The sequence below is a fragment of the Acomys russatus genome, chromosome 19 (assembly GCF_903995435.1).
Source record: "Acomys russatus chromosome 19, mAcoRus1.1, whole genome shotgun sequence".
Lineage (NCBI taxonomy): Eukaryota > Metazoa > Chordata > Mammalia > Rodentia > Muridae > Acomys > Acomys russatus.
This window is the reverse complement of record NC_067155.1, coordinates 33,484,776-33,496,070: the sequence shown is the minus strand read 5'-3', so window position 1 is coordinate 33,496,070 and position 11,295 is coordinate 33,484,776.

Genomic DNA, 11,295 nt, shown 5'->3' with positions numbered 1-11,295 from the left:
CTCTCTCTTTTTGAGACACATCTTAGTAGCTCAGGCTGACCTTGAACTTCTTCTGTAGTCTAGGTAGGTTTGAACTTTTTTTTTTTTTTTTTTTTTTTGAGACAGGGTTTCTCTGTGTAGCCTTGGCTGTCCTGGACTCACTTTGTAGACCAGGCTGGCCTCGAACTCATGAAGATCCATCTACCTCTGCCTCCCAAGTGCTGGGATTATAGTGTGCCACCATGCCTGACTAGGCCTTGAGCTTTTAAGTCTTCTTCTACCTTAGCCTGCCAATAGCTGGAATGGCAGGCCCGCACCTCCTGGCTCAGGCAAAATTGAGAGCTTTTGGTTTCTAAATATGTGTGAAGTGGGATGGGAGGGGTGTACACAGAACACGTAGAGGGCAGCAGATAGCTTACCTGAGTTGCCTCTCTTCTCCCACCAGGCGGGTCCTGGATATGGGAATTAGGTCATCAGGCTTAGCAACGAGCATCCTTACCCGCTGAGCCATCTTGGTGGCCCTGAGCATTGAGAGGTTATAGTCACAGAGGCTCAGAGTCCAGGTGGAGCCGTTGGGAGATGGATGGGAAATCTTGACAGTTAGGGCAAAAAAAAAAAAAAAAAAATGTGGAATGGCTAGATAGGGACAGTGATGATGTTCAGTGGGACAGGTTGTGTGAGCAGATGTCACAATATGGGGCAGATGGGATCCCCAAGGCAGTAGGGTGTAAGTCTGGGGATCCCCAAGGCAGCAGGGTATAAGTCAGGGCTAGAGATGTGATGCCCCGGGGCCTGCGTGGGTGATGAACAGAACTCTCATTGTTTGTGTTCCGTGCCCTGAGCTCAATAAGATGCAATAGGTACACCCGCTGCCTTTTTGTTTCCCTTTGGGTCTTCTCTCTCCTAAATGTATATGCACAAGTGTGTGTCACAGTGTGGAAGTCAGAAGACATTCTTTTTTTCTTTCTTTTTTTTTTTTTTAACATTTATTTATTATGTATACAATGTTCTGCCTACACATACACATGCAGGCCGAAGAGGGCACCAGATCTCATTGTAGATGGTTGTGAGCCACCAAGTGGTTGCTGGGAATTGAACTCAGGACCTCTGGAAGAGCAGTCAGTGCTCTTAACCTCTGAACCATCTCTCCAGCCCCCAGAGGATGTCTTTTGCACTTGGCCACAAGTGCCTTTATGTGGGGAGACAGCCATCTTGCTGGCTGTTTTTAAATTTTTAAATTAAACCTATTTTATATTGCTGGCATTCAAACCCCAGGCCCTGTGCATGCTAAGTATTCTACCACCATGCTACCCCTCCATCCCTTGTTGCTGGTTTTTTTTTTAATTGAGACAAAGTCTCGTGTACCCTAGGCTGTCCTCAAAGTCTGAATCCTCTTGCCTCTACCTCCCAACTGCTGGGATTATAGCCATCTACCACAAAGCCCAGTGTTGTTGGTTTTTTTTGTTTGTTTGTTTTTGTTTTTGTTTGTTTTTTGTTTTGGTTTTTCGAGACAGTGTTTCTCTGTGTAGCCTTGGCCATCCTGGACTCACTTTGTAGACCAGGCTGGCCTTGAACTCACAGCGATCCCGCCTGCCTCTGCCTCCCGAGTGCTGGGATTAAAGGCATGCGCCACCACGCCCGGCTTCAGTGTTGTTGACTTCTAATTTATATCATTTTATGCAAACAGCGTGTCCGTAGCCCAGGCTAGCCCCAGACTTGTGGCAGTCCTCCTGCCCCAGCCTCCTGCATGTTGGAATTTTAAAGTATGAACTACCAATGCCAGCTCTTCACTTGGTTTTTTTCCAGGAAAAGTATGAATGGGCTTTCAATCTGTATCTTGGATTTCTCTCTCTCTTTCTCTCTCTCTCTCTCTCAAGATTTATTTATTTAGTATGTATACAGATTTCATTATAGATGTTTGTGAGCCAACATGTGGTTGCTGGGAATTGAACTCATGACCTTTGGAAGAGCAGACAGTGCTCTTAACCTCTGAGCCTCCAGCCACCCCCCTTCTCTCTTTTTAAATCTTGGATTTTAAACAATTATTTATATGTATATGAGTGCATCCATGGGTGGACTTTTCCACATGAATGTTGTGTCCTCAGAGGCCAGAAGAAGGAATTAAACGTCCTGGAACAGGAGGAAGAGGTGGATGTAAAGTGAGCATTCATAATTCTGAGCCATCTCTTCAGCCCCATGGATTTTTTTTCTTCCACTAAAATCAAATACTCAGATGTTGATCTGCTGATGGACAGAACTTGGAACTCTTTGCTCCTCCTCCTCCTCCTTCTTCTTTTTCAAGACAGGGTTTCTCTGTGTAGCCTTGGATGTCCTGCACTTACTTTGTAGACCAGGCTGGCCTCGAACTCACAGAGACCCACCACCTGCCTCTGCCTCATGAGTGCTGGGATTAAAGGCAGGCGCTACAACTTTTCCCTTCTTCTTCTTTTTCTTCTTCTTCTTCTTCTTCTTCTTCTTCTTCTTCTTCTTCTTCTTCTTCTTCTTCTCCTAAGATTTATTTATTATATATATAGTACTTTGCCTGCACACCAAAAGAGGGTACCAGATTGCACTATAGATGGTTGTGAGCCACCATGTGGTTGCTGGGAATTGATCTGAGGACCTTTGGAAGAACAGACAGTGCTCTTAACCTCTGAGCCATCTCTCCAGCCCCCTCTCCTTTCTTTTTCCTTTTCTTGTTTCTTTTCCTTTCTTTTAGGTAGAGTCTTATGTAGACTGGGCTGTTCCTAGACTCTGTGTAGAAGATGACCTTGATGTGATCCTCCTGCCTCCACCTCCTTGGTGCTGGGATTACAGGCGTGCACCACTACAAAGGGTTTATACAGTGCTGGGAGTGAGAGCCAGGGCTTTATACATGCTAGGAAGCATTCTACTGAGCCAAATCCCCAGCCCACATTTTGTGGGGGTTTTTTTTGTTTTGTTTTTCAAGACAGAATTTCTGTAGCCTTGGCTGTCCTAGACTTGCTTTGTAGACCAGGCTGGCCTCGGACTCACAGCGATCCACCTGCCTCTGCCTCCCGAGTGCTGGGATTAAAGGCGTGCGTCACCACGCCCGTCCAGAGTCCTTGTCTTGAGTGTATGTTCTTTCCTTATTCCTTTCTTATGCCCATCTGTCCCATGAAAACATCCCAACAAAGATGCACATGTGAAGGAGGAACCTGGCTAGGCAGCATACATTTTCCTAGTGGCACAACTTGTACACAGTACCTGGTACCTGTGTCCCTGGGAAAGGGTGTCACACACCCTCATTGGTGGGGGAGGGGGCAGCAGTTGGAGAGGGGTTTGGTGGTTCAGAACACTGGCTGCTCTTCCAGAGGACCTAGATTCAGTTCCTAGCACCCATATGGTAGCTCACAACCAATTGTTAATTCCAGTTCCAGGCGATCTGACTCCCTCTTGTGGCCTCCAGAGGCACTGAACACTGGGTGGTGCGTAGACATACATACAGGTAAAATACCCATACACATAAAAATATATATTGGGAGACTGGAGAGACGGTTCAGCCTAGAACCACCTCTTTGTTCCTTTTGTAGAGGACTGGGTTTTGAATTTCACCACGTGGTGGCTCTCACAAACTCCAGGTTGGTTGTGTTTGTTTGTTTGTTTGTTTGTTTGTTTGGCAGATCTTCTGATACCATTTCCTGACCTCCACGGAGACCAAACATGCATATACATTCATGCAGGTAAAACATTCATACATATAAAATTAAATAAATAAACCTGAACTTAAAAGGTTTGATCCATGTTGTAGGCCAGCCAGGAGAGATGGCTCAGTGGGTAGAGATGTTGGCCACTAACCCTGATGATTTGAGTTTGATCTGCAGGATGTACATGGGTTAGAAAGCAAGGACAAATTGTCCTCTGACCTATTCACATGTACACATAGGCAAAAATGCACAAATATATGAAGTATAATACATTTTTTAAAATGTGGTGGCACACACGCCTTTAATCCCAGCACTCGGGAGGCAGAGGGAGGCGGATCGCTGTGAGTTCGAGGCCAGCCTGGTCTACAAAGCGAGTCCAGGACAGCCAAGGCTACACAGAGAAACCCTGTCTCAAAAGAAAGAAGAGGAGGAGGAGCAAGAGTAGGAGGAGGAGGAGAAGAAGAAGTAGTCAGGATTTACTCAAAAGGGTGAAGCAGGGGGCTAGAAAATGTGAGGCCTGCTTGAGTAACTCATTGACACTGTCCCTGAAAATAAAAACTAAACCGGAAGAAGAGGCTAGCGATGTAGTTACTGGCAGAGTGCTTACCTAGAATGCATGAGGCGCCAACATTCAAGCTCCAATTTCCAGAACTGCAAAAAACATAAAGATAAATAATAAAATTAAATCTCTGTGACACCCACAGATTATAGACTCCACCAGGCAAGATCCCCAGTTAGAACTCCATAGCATTTTCCTGACCTTAGAAGCATGTGCCCCTTGCCCAAAGATCCAGCCATTAGGTAGCAGTTTGATAAGCCAAGGGCTGGCTAGGGTTCCTCCTCAAAACGCCTTGTAGCTGCTATCTATTCACTACAGCAGTGCAGTGTAACAAATTGACCTTGACCTAGTTTTTTTCCCCCCTACGTTACTGGGGATTGAGCCCAAGGTGCTGGACATGGCAGGCAGGTGCTCTGCTGCTAAGCCCCGCCCCACAGCCCCTCACTAAAGGATTCTGTTTGAAAAAAAAGTTTTTTTTACATTTATTTATTTATTTATTTATTAGGTAGCATCCACTATGGAGGCAAGCAGAGGTCAGAGGGCACCCTCAGGAAGTCAGTTCTTTTATATCCCTGTGTGTATTCTCGGGGTGGAACTGTCACTAGTGGATTCTCAGCAAGTGCTCTCCCGCTAACCTCTATCCCCAGTGTCTTTCACATTTTAAATTTTGAGACAGAGTCTCGTTATAAGTTATCCAGGCTGACCTTGAATTCATTCACTTAGAGTCCATGCAGGCCGAGAGCCTGGGATCCTACTGCCCTAGCCCCCAAGTAGTTGGGAAAAACCTTAACTCAAAATGACTGGAAAGAACAATCATGCCAGGTGGTGGTGGTGCACGCTTTTAATCCCAGCACTTGGGAGGCAGAGGCAGGTGGGTCCCTGTGAGTTCGAGTGAGGCCAGCCTGGTCTACAAAGCAGGTCCAGGATAGTCAAGGCTACACAGAGAAACCCTGTCTTGGGGGGGAAAAAAAAACAATCACTGGGGTGGAGGCGGGGTGGGGTGTGGGGGACGGACAATCACTTTGTGCTCAAGGTTTGGTGACCTGGCCCATGCCCATCTGAGCCAGGCTCAGTGGACGCCCTCACACCTCTGCCATCAGGTGAGTCAGGTAGGAGGTTTTGCCAGTTGTACAGGGCTCTCTCCCACACCTGGAGCTTTGATAGAGAGAGCAGAGGCAGCCTCAGGGGGTGGCTCCTCCTGTGCCCAAAAGTTGCAATCTTTTTTTTTTTAAATAAGTGAGGCAAGAGCCCAAGGGAACAAATAAACAAAAGCACAGAAAGTCACAGCTGGGTTGGTTGAGTGCTTGCCTGGCGTGCTTGAAGCCCTGGGTTCGACTCCTAGCACTGCATAAATGGGGCGTAGTGGTGCATGCCTGTAATCCCAGCACTGAGGAGGTGGAGGCAGGAGGATCAGGAGGCTACATGGTCACTGGAGCTACATGAGATCCTGTCTCAATCAACCAATCAATCGATCGATCGATCAATCAGTGCGCACAAGTCTCCTGATGTTGGCTCAGAACTGGCACACCAACTCTTCCATCAGGTTTATTGTCAATGCCAGTGAAAGGTGAAATTCAGATTGAAGAGGAGAAAAACAAACCGTCTATCTTGCTTCATATTTTGAGACAGGGTAGTCCAGCCAGACAAGCAGATGCTACACTAGCCATACTGCATGGGATGTGAGCTCAGGGATGTTGGGAGAATCGGGACATTAAAAAAAAAAATCTACACGTCCCCTTGGTCAAACAGATTCCAGCCCCCTTATAGTCTCAGGTGGCAGCCAGCTGTGGCAATGCACACCTGTAATCCTGACCCTTGGAGGTGGAGGCAGGAGTTTTAAGATTATTCTTGGCTATATGGTGAGTTTGAGGCTAGCAGAGGGTACATAGGAGACCCTATCCCAAAACAACAGAGCCGGCGAGGTGGCCCAGTGGGTAAAGGGGGCTCGCTGCCAAGCCTGAGGACCTGAGTTTCATCCCTGGGGCCCACATAGTAGAAGGCAGAGAACTGACTCCCAAAGCTTGTCCTCTGACCTCTACGTGTATACCACAGCATGGCAGTATATGTATACACACACGTGCACAGGCACACGGGTGGGCGTGCACACACAAATAAATAAGTAAAAGAATGAATTATTAACACATTTAAAACAATGACAAGCCAGGTATGATGGCACACACCTTTAATCCCAGCACTTGGGAGGCAGAGGCAGGCGGATCTCTGTGAGTTCAAGACCAGCCTGGTCTACAAAGAGAGTCCAGGACAGCCAGGGCTCTGTGTAACAGAGAAACTCTATCTTGAAAAACCAAAACCAAAAGCAAAAACAACAACAACAACAATAACAACAAAAACCCAACAACCCAACAGCAACAAAGACAAAACAAAATTTAAAAATTCCACATGTTTCCAATGCTGGCTGGATCCGCATCACTCCAGAGTGTCACCAGATGACTTTTGTGTCACCTCTTATCTGATTGTCTCTTCTGCACATACTACAGAGGGCCTAGCTGCAACCACTCACCTTTCTGTCCAGAAACGCCCCTGTTTTCTTTTGGAATATTATCCCATCCTTTCCTCCCAGGCCATAGAACTGAATAGACTCCACCTTCTCATACCGGCTGGGTGTCTAAAGGCAGTTCAAGACTCAAGGCCAGACAGTTTGAAGCGGGGAGGTTCCCCTTCTCTGTGTGTGGTGTGTCTACAAGGGGGTGGAACCCTGCGGAGAGTCCTTGGGATCAGGCCAAAAGACAAGAGAAGATGGCTATGTGCATCTCTTTGCCCCTGGGCCCACCTATGCCTGAAATACACTTCCGGATTTAATAGCTTCAAAGCCACCACATTCCCTGTCAACTGTAAAAATGTTAATTTCTTGACCTAGGCTGGCTCTGGACAGACCTTCAGTGTTTCCAACACACACTCTTTATTCATAAATCTATCTGCCAATACTTTTGACAGGTCACATACAATGCTGGGCATAGACACCGAAACCAGTGCGCTGTCCTGTGTTTAAGCCTGTATGTGTCCCCCACCCCAGTTCTTCCCCCAAATGATGTAGTGTGGGTGCAGTCACGTGTGCGCCAGGAATGATCTTACTCCTCAACCGTAGTAGCAGAGAGGCAGCTTATCCTTGTGCGGCCTTTCCCCACAGTGACCCCAGGTGATGTTTAGTAAGGAGGGTACTTCATGTGTTTACAGATTCCATTTCAGTTCCTTTTCACAATCCTCTGAGGTGGATTTTGTGATCTCCTTTTTAACAAATAAAAGTCCGAAAATCGTGGACATTGATGGAAATTTCTGGATTCAAAACTCTTGTCTGTGGAAATCCAAATCCTCTTAAATGGATTTTTTTTTTTTTTTAACCTTTAAAATTATTTTATTTTGGCCGGGTGAGGTGGCGCACGCCTTTACTCCCAGCACTCGGGAGGCAGAAGCAGGTGGATCGCTGTGAGTCTGAGGCCAGCCTGGTCTACAATGTGAGCCCAGGACAGGCAAGGCTACACAGAGAAATCCTGTCTCAAAAAGCCAAAAAAAAATTTTATTTTATTTTATTCATTTATTGGGGGAGGGTGTCCCAGTTCACTTTCTATCACTATGATAGAGATGATGACCAAAAGCAGCTTATGAAGGAAAGCGCTTATTGGGATCAGACAGCTTTTTTTTGAGACAGGGTTTCCCTGTGCTGGACTCTGTAGATTAGGCTGGCCTCGAACTCACAGAGATCCACCTGCCTCTGCTTCCTGAGTGCTAGAATTAAAGGCATGTGCTGCCATGCCCAGGTTACTTTTTTTGAAAGTTGTATTGCATTTATTTGTGTGTGTGTGTGTGTGTGTGTGTGTGTGTGTGTGTGTGTGACCACCCACAAGTCACTTGTGTGGCTGTCAAAGGGCGGCTTATGGCAACAGGTTCTCTCCTTTCATCACGTGGGTCTGGAGAATTGAACTCGGGTCATCATCAGATTCGGTAGCAGTCATCTCTACCCTCTGAGCCATCTAGCTGTTTCCTCCTCCTTTTAAAAGTTTATGTATGTGTGCATATATGTATGCACGTGTGCATGAGAGCATATGTGTGAAGGACAACTTGCAGGAGTCAGTTTTCCCCCTTCATCATGTATCTCTTTGGGGGATCGAACTCAAGTAGCAAGCACCCTTACCTGCTGAGTCATCTTGCTAACCCTAAAAGCTACGTTTTTCATTTGTACCATGCACCTGGCTGCCTAGCCCGCCCCCCCAGCTCTCAGTCCACCAGTGACATACATAGATCACTGTCCCCTGTCTCTGTCTGCCATTTCTCTCTATTGCCCCTAAAGGCAGTTCTAGATCCTAGTGGGTGACGCCTTCTCCCCTCCCTCAGAGTCAGACTTTCATGAGCTCCTGTCTCGCCTGTTACCTGTGTCCTCTAAGCACCCCCCGGCCATGACCTAGACTGCTTTCTCTGCTGTCAGTTCCCTAAGCCTACCACTTTCCCACACGGGAAGCCACGAGAACCTCTTCTCCGTATCTACCGTGACCTTTAACCCTGGCTGCTGTTTGCCCTCCCTTGGCAAATCTACACACGCCCAGGGTTCAGCCAACAGGTGTCTACCCAATGTAGCTCTCGTCATCAGTTTCCTTCCTGTTGGTGCAGCTGTTTCCAGCCTCGCCATACAACAGGTGCTCAGTAATTGCTTAGTCAACCAAACCAAAGCCCCAGCAAAGCAAGGGCTACCAAGTTGCTCAAGGAAACAACCAGGGGCCGGCAATGTGGCTCGATTGGTAGAGTGCGTATATAGCATTTCCCCCCAAATCATTCAAGATCTTTTATTATTATTATTATTATTATTTTATTTTATTTTTTTTTTTGGTTTTTCAAGACAGGGTTTCTCTGGGTAACAGTCCTGGACTCACTCTGTAGACCAGGCTGGCCTCGAACTCACAGCGATCTGCCTGCCTCTGCCTCCTGAGTGCTGGGATCAAAGGCGTGTGTGCCACCACGCCCGGCGATCTTTATTTATAAGCCATGGTACAGTATGAGTCACATGCTTGAACACTGTGTGTAACTTGAGCCCAGTGAAATTCACATAAAAATCTTATGAGTCACTGCCAAACGTCTTAGACTTTCTTCTTAAAGCAGCATCAATGAAACAAAACTAAATCTACTCTCCAATCCACCTTATTTAGCATTTATGAGGCCCCGGGTTTCCGGCCCAAACCACATAAACCAGGTAGGTGTGTCGGGGTCGGGGTAGGGGTTCTGCTATGATCCCAACATTCAAGGCATATTATTACTTTTTGTTTGTTTTGTTTTTGTTTTTTTCAAGTCAGGGTTTCTCTGTGTAGCCCAGGCTGTCCTAGAACTCACTCTATAGACCAGGCTGGCCTCGAACTCAGAGATCTGCTTGCCTCTGCCATCCAAGTGTTGGGGGGTTAAAGGTGTTCACCACAATGCCCGGCTCTCAAGGCATATTATTAAGAGTGATACCAGCCTGGGTGACATGAGACCTTGTCTGAAAAACTTTTTTGGCCAAAGAAAAAGGAGACAGAGAAGAAGAAGCCACTGCCCAGTGTGTCTAGGAAGCAGAGGCAGGTGGATCTCTGTGAGTTCAAGGCCAGTCAAGGATAAACAAAATGAAAGAAAGGAAGGAAAAGCCAAGAGAAGGAATGAATGTCCAGCTCCTTTCTTATCGTGTTTCTTTCTTTTGTTTTGTTTTGTTTGTTTTTTGAGTCAGGGTCTCTCTGTGTAGCCCTGGCTGTCCTGGACTTACTTTTGTAGACCAGGCTGGCCTCAAACTCACATCGACCTGTCTGCCTCTGTCTCCTGAGTGCTGGGATTAAAGGAATGGGCCACTACTACCCAGCTTGACCTTTCTATACACAAGTTTGGTACTGTGTATCAAGTAATATTATTGTATGTTTTAATAGTGAGGCTGGGGAGCTGACTTATCCAGGGCTGGGGATTGAACTCCAGACCCCGTGTGTGTGTGTGTGTGTGTGTGTGTGTGTGTGTGTGTGTGTTGTAAGCACCCTACCCAATAACTTTGCACACTTGATTATCTCTCCAGCCTCATATTTTAACTCTTTAAATTTCCCCTTAAATGGCAAACAAGAAGCACTGTAAATCCAAAAAAGACTGCCAAAGAAAATAGTCTGTGACAAACAGGGTCCAAATCTCTGACACCCACATAAAATGCCAGGGTCTGTAGTAAAGCTTGGGGAGTAGAGACAGGGGATCCCCTCAGCAATCTGGCTGTCTAGACTAGGCAAATCAGCAAGCTCTGGGTTCAAGTGTGACACCCTGCTTCAAGATGTGAGGTGTGAAATGACCTAGAGGGCCCCAGACATCAGTACCTGGCCTCAAAGCACACACATGAACATGTGTACAAAAGCAAAAAGAAAGAAGAAGAAAAGGAGGGAGAGGAAAGACAAAAGAAGTGGTGGGCTTGCTCAGTGGTTAAAGGAACGTGTCCCCAAGCCTGATAATTTGTGTCTCATCGGATGTGCCCACACACATCCACTTTTACACACATGTACTTTTAAAGGTTAAATTTTATTTCAGTTGTGTGTGAGTGCGCATGAAGGTCAGAGGTGTTAGATTTCCCTAGACCTGGAGTTCCTGGCTGTTGTGAGCCTGTGGTTCTGTGTGCTGGGACTCAAAATCAGGTCTTCTGAAAGAACAGCAAGTGCTTTTAACTACTGGTCCATCTCTCTAGCCCTAAAGTAATTTTTTAAATGTAATTTTTAATAAAAAAAAGTTAATAGATTTTAGCAGGTATTTTTATTTTTTTAAAATGTATTAGCTTGTGTGTGGGTATGTGCACGTAAGTGCCAATGCCCTCAGAGGCCAGAGGCATCGAATTCCCTGGAACTGGTGTTACAAGCATTGTAAGCTGCCCTACGTAAATGCTGGGAATCGAACTTGGGTCCTCTACAAGAGACGCATGCGTTCCTAGTTGCAGAGATTTTTAATTGTGCTTACTACCCTCACAATGTCCCTAACAGAGATAGATACCCCTTGCTGCCTTAGCAGGGGAGGAAAACAAATGATAATCCTCACAATGAAGTATCATTTCAAAACTTTAAAAAAAAAAAAAAAAAAGGAAATCGCTGGCACCCG